Source organism: Micromys minutus (assembly GCF_963924665.1).
Source record: "Micromys minutus genome assembly, chromosome: 23".
In the NCBI taxonomy this organism is placed as follows: Eukaryota; Metazoa; Chordata; class Mammalia; order Rodentia; family Muridae; genus Micromys; species Micromys minutus.
In genome coordinates, this window is record NC_137958.1 from 21,933,755 (window position 1) to 21,940,713 (window position 6,959).

Below are 6,959 nucleotides of genomic sequence, written 5' to 3' on the forward strand. Positions count from 1 at the left end.
TTTTTTTTCTTTTTTAAGATTCAGGTGAAGGAGAATATTTTCCAAGGACAGAAAATAAATGCCAGTGAGTGGGATGTAGAAAAGGCCCTACAGCCCAAGACACCATCTAAACAGAACCCTTCCTAAAAGCAAGTAAATATGGTGGAAGAAATAATCTGAAACATTATTTATAATTAAATGTGTCTAAAGAAAAATCAGAGAATTGAAACTATGTAGAAAGATGATAGGTTTGTTAACAACCTGAGAAATAAATACCAGCTCTGAAAATGTGAAAGAAATATATTTCCTGGAGCTGATTTCAATGAGCATCCCAATCTCTCAAAAGTAAATATAGTCACAAGAATCCAGTCTCTGAAGGAATAGCCTTTGTGTGTGTTAAGGCTACAATGTTCCTGTGTCTCTTCTCTTACAACCTAATTATTTCCCACTAGGTAAGCAAGCTGGCAAAGGTCTTCTGTAGACTAGTGAAACTTTGAAATACCTCTGTCCAGCTGGAATAGGAACTTCATCTTTATGAAGTCTCAGTATTTTTATGAGCTGGGGCATTTGTAATATATCCAGAAGCCTGCAACCAAACAGGCACAGAGATTCTCAACTTTTAACACACTAAGAATAAGAGAAATACTGTGGCCTGCTTATTCTGTAGAACTGCCACATAAAAGCTCCCATCACAGATTCTCCAACCTGGTTGCTTTCTCACAAACAATTTCTCTTATTTGCATAAATGTATACCTATTCTCACGATGCTGAGGACCTGAAGTATGAGTTTTATTCAGAGACCTTCCTCGGAATGTGAATTGTGTCACAATATTTTTGTAAATGTGAAAGAAAGAAAAGAATGGAAATTCCAGATTTGTCCCTCCATCTGGTGGAAGCTGTTTCCTTTGATTGTTAATAATACATAGCAGATAGATTATTAGCAATATTTTCTATTTTAGTTAACAGTTTTAATACAACATGTGTTAGTGGATGCAACATAGTAGAAACTGTTTTCAAAAAATGTGTCAAAATACATGCCAATTTGAAAGATGGCAGAACAAGGTCAGAAATAGTTGGAATTTGTATCTGCCTCAAGGAGAAAATGAGATCTGAGGAATATAATTAACTGTTTCTATTTCCAAACATCTTATTTTTTCTGAGAAATCAGAGACCCTCCATTTGATGATTGGCTAATCTCAGTGATTTCAGTCTAGCTCAGGAACGGTGACGGACACCATACCTCACTTCAACACTGATAATAAGCCACAATGTAAGATCAGATGACCAGGGCCCATCCTTTGGAAGAAATATCTGAGAAGTATTTAAACTCCTACTTTTTTAAACTGTCTCCTCTGACATCATGAACTCCTCCAAAATATAAGCAAAAATATCTCATTCAAATGTACAAAAACATACATCTCTAAATCTCGCGAGTGTACATAGTCTCCAAACAAATCATAGGGGTTGTTTTTCAGAAAACTAACTTTACCCTGTTCGGTAGGAAGGTTTAAGGGCTATGGCACTTGTCTTCTGTGTCGTTCTGCAGAAGGTAAGGCCTTCTGTGGCTCTGGCTTCATAAATACTCATAATTTACTAATCTGGGATGAGGTAGACCATCACTTGAACAAATGAAGCCTTTCAGAGAAAAAGATTAAGTGATATACAGCACTCCCCCTCCCCTGTTTCTTCTAGATCCTAACTCATAACCTTGCTGCGTGGTGTTCAGAGGAAACTGGTGGTACCTTGGATGGAAGACGTTTGGATGTTTAAGGAGAAGAGAGAATGCCAACCCCAGCTTCTGTCTCTTACACTGGCAATCACCTCTGCCACATATGGCACTTATCCAAAAAAAAAAGCCCCCACAAGAGCCAACATCAGAATCTTTTAAAATAAAGACGACTTTCTAGTCTCAGCCTAGAGTCCTGAGAACAAATTCAGGTGGAACCAGAGGTAAAGAATCTACATGTTGACTAAGCTTCAGATTAGTCATGAGAAAAATGCAAGTTTGGGAAACACTCCACAATCACACTGCTCAGGAGACTATAACAAAATACTATAGTGGCAAACAATTCTGGACACTAAGTGATCCAAGGTCAAATTGCCAGCAAGTTTTTCTCTATACAAGGTGTTTGCTGTGTCTGCCCATGAGACGGTGGAAGAAAGAACTTCATTGCCTGTACTTATTAGGACTATGATCCTGTCAACAAGAACCCTGATTTAGTGCACACTTCATCAAAATCTATCTCCCAAGGCCCTCATCTGTTGATACCAACATATTGAGGGTTTAGTATTTAGCGTATGAATTTTGGAGGTACTCAAATAATCAGTACAAATCGATTTAGCATGGAATCGTGGTCCTACAGAGAACATTCTGTGAATTGCTTGTACCAAATTATTTACCACATCCTTCTAGTATAATTGGATTAACCAGTTGTCTAAACTCCACAAGCTGAGTATTTATTAATTAACCTCAATTAATAAAGCTGTTTCTATGAGTTCTGTGAGCAGGCCAACTTTCTAGAAATTTATTTTCATTGCAAAGGCATTTGTTCTGCTACCTGTACAAAATTCCTATCAAATAATACTTAAACAAAATATCAATTTTTATAGCCTTCAGATTAGAAACACTGTCCCTTTATTTGCTCTGCATTTTTTATTATAATATTTGTTATTATTTTTTAAAAGCTACTGACACTTTAAATTAATTAGCAAAACTATCATTTCTCTTATTTGAAGATCAGAAATTTGATTTGTTTATATCCTCATCAAAGTGATGATTTTATGGCTATAATTTTATAATCTAAAGGGCATGGGGAAGCATTGTTCTGTCCCAATTCTCCACTCCCCTCCAGATTTGCAAGGCAACAGGAGTGGTGAGAACACAATTTGGCAACTTACATTTTCCACGCAGCTTCTACTGTGTTCAAGTGAATGGTTGCTTAGCTGAGGTTGGCAGACCTCACCAAGATAGTTTCCTAAGCAGCACTCAGAACCACATGGGAAAAACCCTGAAGTGAGGATGGCGGGTGGGCAGGAGAGGGTGCATGGGCCTCAGACTTCATCACCAGGTTCTTCCAGGGAGTCTTCACAGCTCTGCCTTCACTCGGATTTATAAAGGGAATGAGAGTAAAGTCCTGACCACCATTCTTTCAGACATATTTTAATGTGCAAGAATCTTAGACATCATAGAGTTTACCTATTGGAAGTCACAATGAGGCTACTGCAGAGCCTGGTTTTCTTGACCTTTTGTTTGTTTGTTTGTTTGTTTGTTTGTTTGTTTTGGTTACAGAGCCACTTGGTGGAGATAGTTCTACAGGAGTGTCCCTACACATTAGGTTTTATGTATCTAACGCCAAAAGCTATCACCACCTCAAACCATTTCTTTTCCTCACAGTTCCAGATTCCACACCTCCCTGTGAGCCCATGGAGGCCATTTTCATTCAGACCAACACCTAGTGACACAGGATTCTTGCCTAGCCTCTTGCCTAGCATGTGTGAAGCTCCAGGTTGAATCCTCTGAAGCACACTCCCATGGGAGAATCTCCGTAAATGACTGGCTTTCCCGTTCCATTCCTAGGCTTTCAGAGGACAAAATAGAAACTCACCACTTTAAAAATAACTTCCTAGTCATCTTCCTCACTGCCAACATCTGCTTTCTCTATACACCCAAGACTGCTTGTACATCGCGGTTGTCATTTTGAATGTGCTTTCTTCCTCCTTTCTACAAGCCTATAGTTAAGTCTAATTTCACAATCATCAAAGTCTATGATGTTTTCATCTGGCTTATCAAAGTTTTATCTAAGACATCGATGCAGTCTTATGTAGGCCTGAACAGTAACTTATGTTTTGGCAGGCAAAGAATATAGGTAGAATAATAATCAAGCTTATTTTTACTACTTACTCTTTAATTAAGGTTTATTCAGTAAAATATGCTTGTGAAGAAAAAATGAGAAAGTGTAGCTACTAAACAGTCTTCATTTAAAGGAAAATAGTTTGCTTAGGCCAGTGTGATGATTGAAACTTTGAACCCGACAGCTATATTATCTTCATGACAGAACTGTTATGTTTCACATTAACATCCGGAAAAAAAAGCTTATGTGTTCCCAGTGGTTATGATCAATGTTTGTTTGATGCTGTTACTGAATCCAGTTTTGACTTCTGCAAAATTAAGTACGGAAGGCAGTATGGGGAGGTGGATATGGGGAGAAGTTCTTACCTGGCATTCTTCACAAACTCTCTGACCGTAGATTTTTAAGACAAAGTCTCAGGGTATGTGTAAGTACACGTGCATGATGGGAATTCCTTCTCGATGCTGAAGGTTCAGCACCTGAGTGCCTTGGCACCATTTTATTGTGGCTGAGTGCAACTCCTCTTTTTCCTCAGTGGTCCAGGTCATATGGTTCCTAATGTTGGTGCCTTATTGTTCACCCACGTCCTACTTAATGGGCTGAGTTCCTTTCACTTGTGTTCAGTCTACAAGAAAGACCCACTTACTGTTTCAGGAAAACTTGAGGACCTAGCCATGTATCAACATCCCTTTATTCCTGATGATCTCCTGCCAGAGCAGCTGTGTAGCTGATACTTTTCTTCTCTATAGTGACCAGATTGACAACAGCACCAGTCACTGTTACAGCTCCTGTGTTCTTTCATCCTCAGAAGTCCTTCCTAATGCTACCTTCTTTAGGACACATTGTGATACATTACATTTAATTTACTTTCCTAGATATTAACTGTTTTCTACTTTGCTGTGAAGAGGTACTAGTTTTGCAACAAATATTTGTTGACCAAATGCATTTAGTACCACATACTAAAATAAAAATATTACCTGCAGTTTTTACAAAGACACATCAGTATAATTCTTATTACTCACACATGTATAGAACACATATCATGGAGTTCATTGTGATAGCCTCTCACTTCCATTCATTATGCAACAAGGGAAAGCATACATTTTTCTTCTTCACAGGACTCACCACCCTCTACTCTGCCCTAAAAGTTCTTTTGGTTTCTTTAAGAAAATAACAAACAGAAGCTAGATTGATGAGTTGCTGGCTAAGATCACGTATTGCTTCTAGAGAGGACCAGCGTTTGTTTCCCAGCACCCATGTGGTAGCTTACAACCATCCATAACTCTGGTTCCAATGATCTGATGAGCTCTTCTGACTAGACTCACATTTATATAAAAGCAAGAAAACATTCAAACATATAAACATGTTTTAAAAGTTTAAAAATTTAATACAAAATTATAATTATATATAACTTTTATGTAGAGATTACTCTGTCAAGACCTATACAAATCAGAATTCAGAAACTTAAGAAGGATTTCGTTTCCTGATCAGAATGATCTACATAAAGGCAAATCTTATATCTTTTTTATAAGTAAATCTATAATGATAAATGGAACATACACCAATATTTAATAAATATTTCATGAGTGAATAAATTCTATTTTAATTTTTAAATTTAATCAGTATGCACATTTCATGCTAAAATATTAATGTATGTTCTGTCCTTCATATGTTGTACTTCAAAAATAAGAATTGTTACATTTTTAATTTCAACCCACAAATTATATTATTTTCCTAAAGGCGTTTTGAATCTCAAACAAAATAACTTCATATGAATATTTTAAAATGTCACATCAATTCAATGAAGTAAATCTTTAAGTGTCTGCTACTTTCAAGGCATTAGGTGATATACTGAGGTCAGAGATAAGAATACATCAGTATGTCCAAGGAATATAAGATCTCACAGGAGAGGAGAAACATATGCAAATGTTCCTACAATATTAGGAAAGTATAGGATCTAAGCTATGAAGAAAAGAAGCTCAGGATGCTTTATTCTTTTTAAGTGTTAGGTACTCTTTATTTGATATCATACGCAAACCACAAAAACCAAAAAAAGCCTTTCGGTGGTAAAAGGCAGCATCATTGATGTAGGGAATTCTAATTAAAACCGCATTGTCACTAGTTGCTTCCTGGTGTTTAGCATTTCCTGTGAGAGGCCAGTGAGCACAAACTGAGACAGAGGTGAGCCTTCTTGTTTCTGAGACAGTGATAGAATCTTCCCAGTGTTTAAACATATTCATATACCCAGTTATATAAATATAGGTATAAAGCCATTCAATAGGTTTGAGGCGACACCCCCATACTTCTGGAAAGTGAATCGTGACTAATTAAGTCCAATCATCTCAAGAAAGGGAGAGCAGTGTTGGCATGTGTACAACCAGAAGTGTTGCTTTAAAAGAGATCATATCCACCTTACCACAAGTCAGTTTTACTTAAATCAGGACTGTCCAACAAAAATATTCTTAGCCATTCATGATCTAGATTTGGTGTATGAATTAAATTATGGTACACATTAAAAACCATGAGACATTTTTTGTAACCAATAAGGCAGTGGAATTACTCATTGGTAGCCTTTATAAGATAAGCTATTAGGTCTGCCCTTTCTCCCTTATTCTTAATTCCAGCGAAGATCATTTTTTGTTCCAGGGATGTACTTTTTAGGATTGTCCAAATACTCCATCAGGGTATCGCCTCCCCAAGTGATGCCTTTGTTCTTGTTGGCATCTGTGTAAGAGAATCCACCCAAACAGACCATGGAGATTTGGTTCAGTCTTATGCTTGCCTCCCTTTTCCACAGTATGGCAATGGGCACACTTCTGAACACAAAGCTTTTTTCCTTTGTTAGCATCACCCATTTTAAATTCGCTTCGGGCTGGTCAACACCACAATTGTTCACACTCTTAGACAGATGTCCTGTTCTCTCTCATGATACTTCCTTATAACAGCGTGGAAATTTTGCTTGTATATACAAGACTCTGAAAACTTGTTCAGATCTTAAAGAGGACACTGTTCTGAGCCTATGGAAAGGTGGCCAAAACCTGGGAATTCCTTGTATGATTTGTTTCTGTAAAGGAATAGAGCATGTGAAAGTCCAGTGTATGTGGTAAAACTCTCACAGAAAATGGAATAATG

The 6,959-nt window shown here is 37.3% G+C and overlaps 1 pseudogene across 1 annotated transcript; it reads right to left on the reverse strand.

Moving 5' to 3' along the window:
- Nucleotides 1–6,383: 6,383 nt before the first annotated feature.
- On the reverse strand, nt 6,384–6,682 carry LOC308435729 (cytochrome c, somatic-like; annotated as a pseudogene). Its single transcript has one exon. The product of its transcript is annotated as a cytochrome c, somatic-like (transcript).
- Between the last annotated feature and the right edge of the window lie 277 nt (nt 6,683–6,959).